This window comes from Ctenocephalides felis, unplaced genomic scaffold, assembly GCF_003426905.1.
Source record: "Ctenocephalides felis isolate EL2017-DRISC unplaced genomic scaffold, ASM342690v1 CF-g0.4_SCAFFOLD_03572, whole genome shotgun sequence".
NCBI lineage: Eukaryota > Metazoa > Arthropoda > Insecta > Siphonaptera > Pulicidae > Ctenocephalides > Ctenocephalides felis.
Genome location: NW_020539726.1, coordinates 23,985,164 through 23,997,733, shown reverse-complemented (window position 1 = coordinate 23,997,733; position 12,570 = coordinate 23,985,164).

Here is a 12,570-nt window from a genome sequence, read left to right as displayed (position 1 = left end):
TCTAAAATATAAATATCTAAATATCTTGTGGTATATTATCACATTATTACTTTCATGTTAATAACGAATTACGGTCTCGTAGTTACCCAGATTTTAATTTAGAAACTTTAATTTATCTGTGTGTGTTTGTATGGACACAATTTTTCGTCCACGTTTTCGGGAGCACGGATAAACCGATTTGGATAATTCCTGCACGGATAATTTTTTGGATAATATGGATATTGATATGATTATTAAGAAATTATGGGTGACATGGACATCTTTCTGCAATGTAAATATATCATAATCGATAATATAGTCGAGTAATATAAGATTGAAAACTGAAAGTAATAAGTATTAAATTTTTAAATGTGTATCTTCTTGATCTTGGCCAAAGACAAGTATTCCAAAGAGTATATTTAGTACGACTACTTCCGTGAACCGGCTCAGAAGCCTTTTAGACAATTAAGGTAAATATTTACTAAGCGCGTTCGCCTTATATCAACTTGAAGTCTCTCGCATCGTGTGTCGCGTAAATGCAGAATGTGACACAGTTTTAATGTTGTCTTGTTCCCATTCCCTCATGCTTCCGTACATAATTCCGTTTGCAAGAAGTCGATGTAAGTAACACAAATGCAATAAAAATTATTTAAGATGACACTGTCACAGGATGACCGTTGTCGGAGAAAGAAATTGTCATTGTAATGTAGTCAAATGGAAAATAATAGTTGAATTTAAACTTGATATGACAATATCTACTACTTTATTGTAACAGGAATAGGGTAGAGCAGGCATAGGGTAGTTTAAAAGTCCGCGGGTAAAAAGGTCTACCACTGATATCACAAAAATCAGTAAAGCTAAGAATTTTTTATTGAAATTTGAAAGTAGAGGGTAAAAGATGTATATCCAGATACCCTGATTTTTACGACGTTACTATCGGGAGAAAAACGGCAATTTAAAAATTCATAACAAAAGTATTTTCTTGCGATTTTATTTCCTTTGATTATGAGTTATGTGCTTAGTTTTTCAGACATTGTAACATAACATAATTTTAAAGTATACGTTAACATAAATTGTAACATTAACATAATTTTTAAGTATACGTTATTTAATTGTTTTATGAGAAGTAGTGTTAAATTTAAGTTATATTGAACAGTTTTTTTTATAACTTTTATAAAAGCTCTCACCTGGGTGGGTTAAAAGAGACCAACTATACCTTGACCTTGGCAAAGGTGTAAAAAATTACATAAATAGTTATTCAAACTTGGTTGATGAATATTTCTGACAAAATACCTGATCAATGTTCATTACTGTGTTATCTCTGAAAAAAAATGAATGAAATTTAATAATAAACTCATGAAATTTATATTTTGCATTAGTTGAATAATGTAGCTATTATTTTGTAAAAACCTTTTAAAATTAAAATAAAACATTGGAACTGTTTGCACCCTGGCCGTCTCAATTTACCCCGCCTATGGAGCCAGGTTTCAAATTTTTGTAAAACAGCAAAAAAACACATTTCTAGAATGATGAATTAGCTGAGATTTTTACTGAATATAGTCAGATTGTTGTTTGTTTGATATGTGTTATTTGCTATGATATAATTGTTTTGGAGTTCACAATATAATTGCTCAAAGTCAAATTGGACCTTTGTTTCCGCCTATCCTATAGTATTAGTAATGAAAATTTTCTTTACATCTTAAAGAATTCAAATTTTTAGCTTGAGCAATTCATTCAAAAGAATAGTAGTAGGTCGGTCAAATGCGATTGCACACAAGTTAGAATAAATTTTATCGTTTCTGTGGCTGATTTTTAAATTTAATTTAAAAGCATTTAAAAATTTAACTAAACTCAATAAGGACTCGAATTAATTAATTTTACCAGGCGATCAGCCGAAACATTTCTGTACAATTAATAGATGAGTGCGAAATATTTTGTTCAGGTTTTAGCCAAAAATCCTGAACCGATTTTGGAAATCCAAAAGACAAACTAAGTATTACTTGGAGAAGCTGATTAGTTAGCTGGAGAATGGATTTTTTTTTATTGAATCGTAATTTTTACATTACCTGTCCTGAAATGGACAAAAAGTAAAACTGTAGGATTAAAAAAGGCTTTAAAAATACAAAATCTTCTGACTATTGTTAAAGATTTTGGTCAAATTTTGATAAAACTTTGTATATTGCTAGTTTATATGCCCTTGGCGAGAATCCTAAAATATTATAGGTCTACGGAATGTGATTTATTTATAAATGTGTTCAAAGGTTTGAATAATAAACCATATCAAAATTTTAAAATTTCAATACAATATCACAATTTTAAAAGTTCTAAATCTATATTTTTATTAATTGATTATAACGCATATCGGTAAGTTTTTGGAACTTGGCTTCACCCAAGCTTTAATTTTTCATTTCGCCTTCAAAACAAAATTATATTTAATACCTGCTCTGCATTTTATATACATTTTTTTATATCTTTCCATCGTGGAAAGTTAACAGCGGAAATATTCATTTGGGTACAAGTGTAAAACAGTTAAATGTCGCAATGGAGATAAAGTTCGCAAGTCAGTAGAAAGTTCTATGAGCAACATGGGACATGGTACTTGATGGACTTTTTGAGCTTAAGAGTTTTAATATAGAACGGACATTCTATTCGATGAAAAATAAGCTAATTGTAATTCTATTCGACGAAAGTGCTTTTATCTGATCATAAAATATGTGAAAACTTTTCAAATGCATGTTTTTTCCTAATGTATCATTATTAATCATTTCCTTACCCTATCAAAATATGTATTGTTCGTCTACGTTTTTGTTAATATTCCTGAATAATTCATATTTAATATTATTTCCAAAGTTATATTTCAATTTAAAATGCGAATTGGTTAATTATATATTAATGCATTAAATTTTTTATTTGTCGTTTTTCGTTTAACACTTTTGCTTTAGAAATCTGGGTGGTGAAACAATGAAAACTTGTGTGGTATTTTCATGTATATAATTGCATTTGACCGTTTCTTCATCCCGTTATTTGAATGCAGTGCGTGTTTCTATGCATATCATATATAATAAAGTGACTTAGACCTTTATTTCATGCACGACGTCGATGATTTGCACTGAGATTTGCAACTTCACGGAAATTGAGAATTGATGTAAGCTCTAGAATCTTTTGAGAATCCAATTTGTGGTTTCAAGAAATTTTGAATTAGTGACATCTCGATACTAACACCTTTGCCTTTAGTTTTTTGTTGTGTATTCAACATATTTTTTGCAACTTGATCTTAATGGATCGATTCTCCCGCACAAGAGACCAATGGTATGGCAAGGCTATGTTATGAAGAACTTTCCATATCAATATTGCTAAAAGCCATGTGGTTGCAGTGCAGTCAGGAGTTTTTCTCAAGTTGTCAGCTATAACATAGAAACCGCACAAATGTTCAAAAAACGATCTTAGATAACAGGGTCTTTCTGACCCAGCTTCCTAACATACAAGTTACATTGCAGTTTATGTGTAAAAAGCCTGAATGCACAGCAAATATGACATTTTGACAGTATTCAGTATGATTCAGTAGCATAATGTATGGAAGTGGAGCGCTACATGGCCTTGCCATAACATTGTTCTGTTGGGCTGCAGAATCGGCCCATTAATTCAATGAAATATTTTTTTATTGATATTACGTTCGTACTAAAACAAAATTATGTAATATGAATACTGAATATAAAACTATATAATTAGTTTTATGATTTTTTAATATTCATCATTTATTTATTACCATAGATCAACATCAATCTATAGCAATGATCTCTTTCACATCAATCTAGATTCCACAAGCTGTAAACTCGGCCACATTCGACGTATCCAAGTGCTTTTAACATGCGTTTTAACAGCGTTAATAATCAGTCTAGTCAGATCAAGTTCAGTGTTATTTAATGATAACCAAAGTCCTGGTCTTAGTAGTTGCCTGAATTACGGTACATTAGACCTCGTTACGTCGACGGCGCAATAATCTAGGAGAATTGATTTGTACCCTGAACTATAAATGAGAGCAATTTGCTGCTCCAATAATCCAGATGTATATTCTTTATGGTACATGTTTGCATTTGAAGTTAAGAACTTAGATTGAAACTAGTGCACTAGGTTGGTGCACGGAACCTGATTTTTATCTGTTTTGGAATTATTTGGTTGAAGAATATAAAACCTCTTTGTTTCCTAATCATTTATTTTATTAACTTACCGTAGGGTTAGTTACTATAATCGTTCAAAAATTGAAAATTTTTGAATTTTTCACGTATTGAAGGCTTCTAAACATTTTGGCATACCTCTGAAAAAATGGATGTGTGTGTGTAAGTATGTATGTATGTAGGTTTAAAAAAACATTAGATTTCTATTGATATGGAAATGTGCTGTTTAGTTTTTGACAAAGGCATTTCCAGCGGTTTCAGAGATATGAAGCAAAGAGTGCAGAAAATAGAAATCGAGTTTTTGAGAGAACGGTGCATCCTATTTGAATGATCCAAAAAACATTCAATTTGTAATGACGGGGAGAAGTTGTGATTAGCTCGGAGGTACTGAGTTAAATGTGCAAAAAATGGCTGTTTTTGAGAGAAATAAATTGATTTTGAATGATTCAAAAAAACTTTTTGGTTGTGTTGAGAAAACGATTTTTGGAAAAGATTTTTTTTTTAAATTATCGAAAATAATTCGGATTTTAATTTTAATTCTAGCTAAAGTTCTAAAACTCATTTATATACTTCAAATTAATAATTTTTACTTTGCAATTCAGTTTACATAATTCTTAAAAATATTAGACAATGTCCTTTATTTTAAATTTGATTGATTAGGTTTTGTTCAATAACTTTTTGAAGTAAAACTTCTTTAGGCGCAACTAGGGTGTAAATCCGTACAAATGCAACGGAAGTGCGTTACGGCAGATAAGATAAGAGTCGAGTGCCAATGATTCGTTATTTGCTCTCGATGATATCATTTTTATACGGGTCGATTGTGATTAATCGTCGCGTATGTGAATAGAGATCTGTCGTTGTATGCGTAGCGGCGTCAACGTTGTACAACAAGGAAATCGACATAGATAGGTAAATAAACAATTAACATTAAAATATTGAAAATAATAAAACAATTAAACATTTGTACTAAACGTAAGTTTATTGATTAGAAATCATTTCTATATTATTCGTAGTTTCTATTAAACTTCGAAGTCATTAAAATGGAAAATATTTTTTAGGCAAGACAGATATTACAGCTGTTCAAAGAATGAGATTATATCGCCAGCGAAAAAGTAAAAAAAAAATACAAGCAGTCAATGAATGTTTGCTAATTTTATTTACATGAAGTTCTTCAAACACAATAATTATATAATAAATTGTGAAAACAATATTTGTTTAGGCGTTGTTTAACTATGTGAACAAATGTTATAGAAGTTATTAATCAGCAATTACTTCATTTCTCTAATGAAGGTTCATTTCTAAATGGTAATTACAATGACAAACCGATCATGTCATATTCGAACTATAAGGCCATACTTATACACATTATGTAAATGTGTATAATGGTTGACACTAATAAATATGTGCATCACCAGTATTACCATATTACTAAGAAATATTATTCAAAATTGTTATATGATGTATTTATTTTTACTTAAATAGGCCATCTTGTACAGTAGCAAATAAGTTTTACTTCAATCGCGCATGAACCTTACGCACACTCTTTTTTGTAAACATATATAATTTACAGAATTTAATATGCCAAAGTCTCAAAAGACACTCAACGGTTGCTGCATCTGTGTTTTAAATATATTTTATGTATTAAAATTTCTACAAAATACTGATGACATATATTCAATATGATGCAGCGGAAGAAGGCTTTGTTTTTCCTTGAACATATTTATAGATCTATAAAACTTAAATCACCAGTGTTTGATATCAGGTCCCTCAATACCTAGTCTGGAACCTTGTGGTTACAAGATCAAAGCTTTTCACAGTGAGCCACGGACAACCCTAAGTCCACTATAAAGTTTAGCATAATTTTACACAATTTTGATTAGTTTGACTAAATAATCATCAATTTTTATTGACATCATATCCCGATAAATATAAAATCTCTTATTATCTACTCTGCCAACCCAAGTAATATTAATCTAAATTGACATTACCTATCTTATATGACGGTTTTCCTCTCCCACATACCCACCTTCCATTAAATTTATTTCCTCTCTAACCGTGCTTAGCAAGGCAATTCCCAATATGATTTAGCAACCAGGAAGTTTAGCGAAGGGTTAACCTAGGAATGAGAATTCAGAACTTCGGACGCGAACGAAAAGCTAATTTCTGTACCGTTAGAAATTACGAGCACGCGCGATGTGTCGCTTTCTGTGTTAATTTTTATTGTTTCATCGCATGTCAAGTTGTTTATAGACACAATTAAATAAAATGCATGTTTAATTCGTGACTTTAAGGTTTACATGTTCTGAGGGAGTTTCCTATAATATTAAAATCAGAAACGCCAATCCGTCGCTTTTACTGCTCCCTTCATGGGAGACATGAAACTGCTTTTATTACATCAACCTTTGAAATCACTTCTTATAGCACAGTACTATTTTAATACATACCATTTTTGGAACCTGATTTTGCATATATTAAAATCTCTATTATATATTATAATTTGACAAGTACTGTAACTATTGAAAATAAATAAAAACATTAATACACTACATAAATATGAATTTAAAACTTTCAAGTGATGAAGCCATAACTAAAACAGATATTTTGTAAAAGTAAATTATACAAGTTTTTAAGAAATTGAAAATTAATAGTTATTTAATGCAACATTTTTTTTACTTCCCATAGGGTAGTTGTAGTAATGGGCTGAAAATCGAAAATGAATATTTTTGCATATCTTCACGTTTTGAAGGTTTTTGAACATTTTGGCATACTTCAGAAAAAATGGATGTGCGTGTGTGTGTTTTGTATGTCAGCATTTTTTCGTCCACGTTTTCGGGCGCACGGATCAACCGATTTGAATGGTTCAAAAAACATTCGATTCCTATTGATAGGGAGATGTGCTGATTAGATTTTGGCAAAGGCATGTCCAGCCATTTCGAAGATACAGAGCTAAATGTGCAAAAATGGCAGTTTTTGAGAGAAACAACCGTTCGATTTGAATGACTCAAAGGACTTTCTGCTTGTTTTAACAAACTAATTGCTTTGAAAAAAAAAATTGTTTTAATTTTTTTTCGTTTTTTTTTCAAATTTTTTTTGTTTAAGGAAAATAATTCAGATTTTAATTTTAATTCCGTCTAGTTCTAATATACTTTAAACAAAATAATTTGAACTTTACAATTTGGTTTACATAATTCTTATAAATATCAGACAATGTTACAATATTTATAATATTCTATTTGAAAACATTTAATATTCCTCAAACATTTCGTTACGGTACGGGAAGTTCCTGCAATTTGCCTTAAGGCACGATGCCATACACCACTAGTTAAAACATCAAATCTTATAAAATTTTAATCATACTTTTGATAAGCATTAACAATTCTAAAAACGAACATATTAGAAGAGACTCGATACGGAGGTTATCATTAATGATCAATATTGAAAAGCTATTTCTAAATTCGATGGATTTGTCATAAAGTCAAATTAGCCAAGAAACGTTGCTAATTAGACAACTGTCCACACCTGAGGGACGTTTGTGATAGGTATAAATATACGTTAAAAAATAATAACTATAAACACCAAAATGATTTATAACGACTTTATAATTATAACGACTTTTATTGCCGTTAATAACAATAATATGTAATACAACACACAATATAAACATTTAAACAAAGCTTATGAATAAAATATAAGAATAGATACCAAAACATAATTTTTTAAACAAAGTAAACAAGAATTCTTTGTGAAATTTTTTAATTTGGTATTGAATTTTCCTTTTTTTTACTGTTTCGTATTTTGTCTTAGTTAAGTTAGATTTTTTTATCTGTTTAATCTCCACCCAAAAAGGACAAGAAATACATATCACAGCCGTACCCAAAATTTGTCACAACCAAACCCAACGCACACTTTCGAAAACAAATCATTATTATGACTGAGCTAAATTATCTAAGCAAAAACTAATTGCTAGTAAATAACTACTAATGTTCAACTTACCACAAAATAACAAACAAAGTAATCTATCTGTATACAATAACAGTTGACTCTTTAAATGCAATGCTGTCTAAAGATCAAGGCACTGACTGAAAGCAAATAATGGAAACTTGTTCGAACAAACATACTTTATATTTCTCGCTTTGGACCCTATCTCATAATCAGAATAATTTAGCTGTCATGACGACTGTCACTACCGCACCCTAACACAACCGCACCCAGTCTCCCCTATATCGCATTATTTCATTCATTATTCTTATTGAATTACGCTTGTCTTTGAATTACGGGGATATTTACGCCACTGTGCTGAAACATCTGCAATATTCATTATATATTTGCAATTCAAATGGCACGTCAACGGGAATGAAGGGATTTGAAACAAGCGGACCAGAAACAACTATGAAATCCATCCTAGGCCGTTTTTTTTGCCTGGGCGTACTCTAGCTCTTGTCATGTGTGACGTTAGGTGCGTTTTATATGGGCTGCTATAAACGCGCAGATTTAAATAAATGGTCTTCATGCATAAAAGACAGTTTAACAATTGGATTTTATACAATTTAATAATAATCAGATTTAAGCATAAATTTATCTAAATATTTTACACGAGACTAGTTTGATTCAATTTGTATCTAATGCAACATTTTATATTTGCAATAAATTTTTGTAATCATTTGACTTAGCTATGGCTCTTTCCAACTCAATAGTCGCCTATCTCTATTTGTTGAAGTTTTTATTGATGCAGCAATGTCAAGAAGGGCTATTTTTACTTGGAAACACATAGGTATGCATATTTTCTCACTACTGCTTGAAATCAGGCTGTCCGAAGCGGGTATCAAACTTTTCATTGGTAGTCCATAGTTTTAACAACTATACCAACTCTCAATAATCTAGTTACTTCAATAAATATAATATCTACAATTTAATATATAACTATATTAATATAAAAATAACTATAAAACGTTTGCTAGTGGTAAGAACTAAATAATTTTAATTAAATTTTGTATAAATGTTAGGTGAAATTTAGATTGACTGGTCCTTTATTAATAAATCAAACGCCTTGCCCTTAACAGAAATGCCTCTACTTAACAAATATATATAATTTGCTTCGGAGCAAAACGTTTCTGCTCACCATTTGACGGTTGTCAGGATGTCGGTAATCGCAGGTCATTTAGTGACATTATTCTATATTTATATAGCATAATGGGCTCTTTAAAAGCTAATTCCAATTTTGTCTGGTCTGACAATGAGACAGACGACCGAGCTCACGGTTATTCAATTCTACATCTAATGGAAGAAGATCTTGTCGAAATTTTTGTAAAATATACTAATATTATTAACCAATTGATTTTTCGGAGATCTTGTTCTCAAAATAAAATTAGAATTATTTTTTATTTTGAGAATTGTTTTCTCAATAATGATGTGCAATTCAAAAGTTTTGTTAGTTATATTAATAACATTAGCCAGATTCAAAATCTGGCGTTAAAAGTTAAAATTATTAAGTTTGTTTTGTGAAGTATTTTTAAAATAATTACGTGCAATTTAAAAGTTTGTTTAGATTGTATATAAGTAATTCAAATTACAAAACAGCTAGCAATTTGTAAATCTTGTTAATTTCAATTTAATAATCTAAGTAATTATAATATTTTCTAAGTATTCCTGAATTGTGTTTATTGTTATATGTCGTGATTATTTAAATTGTGACTTATAGAGTACGAATACGAATAGGAAATTTTAAATTGATTGACTTTAATTATAACCTATTGTGGCGGTTGAAATTGCACAACTAAGTACATATGTGTAATTTGCATTTGATATTAGTACTCGGATTCCAAAATTTGGTATATGCTATAATAGTTTTGATAAAATGAAGTAGTCACTTTTAAAAGTGTGACTGATCATGACCTGTTGTAATCTAAGTAATTAAAGTATTTGATAAAATTATCGTATAAATAATATTCTATTTAAAACGTAATGATATATAAATAGATACAGATGAATGCAAATAAATGTTACTATTTTATCAATTTTCAGTGATATTTATTACACCACGTGCGTTTGCGTCCCTTATCTTGTGACGGAAATGCAACACAAACGAAAATATAACATAAATTGATAACATATTATTCCACACCTTTCTCAGAAATAAATGAGACATTTAAAATCGATTTTTGGTAAAATTAATATTACTGTAATTGGGCTTTGAGTAAAAATCTTACCGGCTATTTCTCTATAAAACCTTGCGAAAATTTCGTATGGACGTTCAGGCGCGACACTGCGAATTATGATAATATAATAGCTTTAACTCTTAAATATTCGTGTGAGTTTTACCATGCACATTTTACCATGTAGTTGTGAAAATGTCCCATTAAGTATTTATAAAACGATGTATAAATGTTTTGTCGAGAACCGATTGTCATCCTAAATGGGAAAATGATTCAACATGATAAATTTTATTGTTGAATTTAATTTGGTATCTGTATTCATTTCCGCAATGACTTTATACTTCCTTGACCTTGATGTTAATCTGATCAATCTTGAAAATTGCTTCATAAATAAGTTCAACAACGACTAAAGGATAGCAAAGAAACTTTGCAGTTGCTGTCGATATAGGATCTTAGATTTTTTCGCTGGTCATCTAAAATAAAATATCATTAAAACGAATGGTTTTCTACGCATGTATTCTTGTTCCTAGTTTGATTAGACTAATAGATTTTTTTTCATATATATTTTTAACAGCAATCAGAACTTTGATTCTTATAAGCTGTTAAGCTAAAACTTCTCCTTACTTCGTATACTTAGATGGTAACCCAGTGGTTAATCCATCTATATTTGATTAAGGGCTATTCTCACTTGGAAACATATTGCTATCTATATTTCCAAGTGAAAATCGTTGTCACTGCTGCCTGACAACAGGCTGCTCGAAGTATCGAACCCTGGACCTCTGAATCAAGTCCTGTCGTTCCTAACGGCTTACATACACGCGAGCCCTGACTAATAGATTAATTTTATTCATTTATAAGTAAGTATTCGGAATTTTTATTCGAAATTGTCTGCAAATCTTTTTTGTTTTCTTCTATTTTAATCCGAATTGTTGGCTCAATGCGTTGATATAGATTATGTCAACAATGTTTTATTTGGTTCAAAATTGTGAGTCGATGATTATTAGTTAAAAGCTCATTTTTTATCTTATATATTTTATCGAGTGATCTTTTTTTTTTTCAAAAACTAAAACTTTCGATTTAAATATTTTGAAACATAATATTAAAAGACACAAATTTATTAAAAATTTATAAGTATATAATTTAAGTTGAAAAATGCATTAGCCTATTCGATTTTATATTAGAGTAACATGACATACATATTAAATATTTGAACAAGAAATTGATCGAGTATGTAAATGTACTGTGTTATATAACAAACAATAGTCTAAAAGTATAAAAGCTTAGAGTAGCGAACTTATGTGCCAATCATGTAATATCCACTTTATTTAATCAAATATATATTTTTGCATTGGATTGAATTAAAATCGATCAAATTCAGTTACAATGGCGAAAGTTTCGAACGAATCCAGAGATTAAAAATGAAAAATGTTTGATTTTGATTAAGTTACTAAATTATTGTTGATTTTTAAGTATATTTGTACTTGTTTAGTCTGTGCTTGATCAAGATTTCTTGTTATATTTGTATAAAAAATATATATTTTGTTACATACTGTTAATATTTATAAGCTTTGTTTAAATGGTTATATTACAATATATTTCTGACAATGATGGTCGTTATAAAACATTTTGGTGTTTATGCCTATTGTTAACTTCCCGTAGGGTAAGTTATATTATTCGCAAAAAAATCGAAAATGAATTTTTTTATATATCTTTACGTTTCAAAGGTTTTTGAACATTTTGGCATACCTTAGAAAAAATGGATGTATGTGTGTGTGTGTGTGTGCGGATACAAATTTTCGTCGACGATTTCGGGAATACCGATCAACCGATTTTAATAATTCGAAAAACTTTCAACTCATTAAATTTTTTTGAAGGCAGGTCCAGCGGTTATAGACTCTCAATAAAAATAAGTTAAAAAAATGCCATTTGACGGTCCAAAATGTTTATTGGACATAAGTACATCAAATTATCCGAAATTTTATAGAGATTTTAATAATGTGTACACATTTTGTGTAAATTTTTACGGGAAGTTCCAGCAATTTGCCTCAAGGCACGATGCCATGCACCACACTAGTTTTTTCATTTTTATGTCTGTCAAAACCGTCTTTGGGATGTCGCTCTTTTCTTGTATGATTTGGTTTTATGACTAATCCATTGTATTTAAGGACAGTATTTTAATATTTACACATAGATAAATGTACAAATTACCATTCAATTTACTTTTTTCTCAGCCAACTGGTAAATTATCAAAATTATGGCTGATC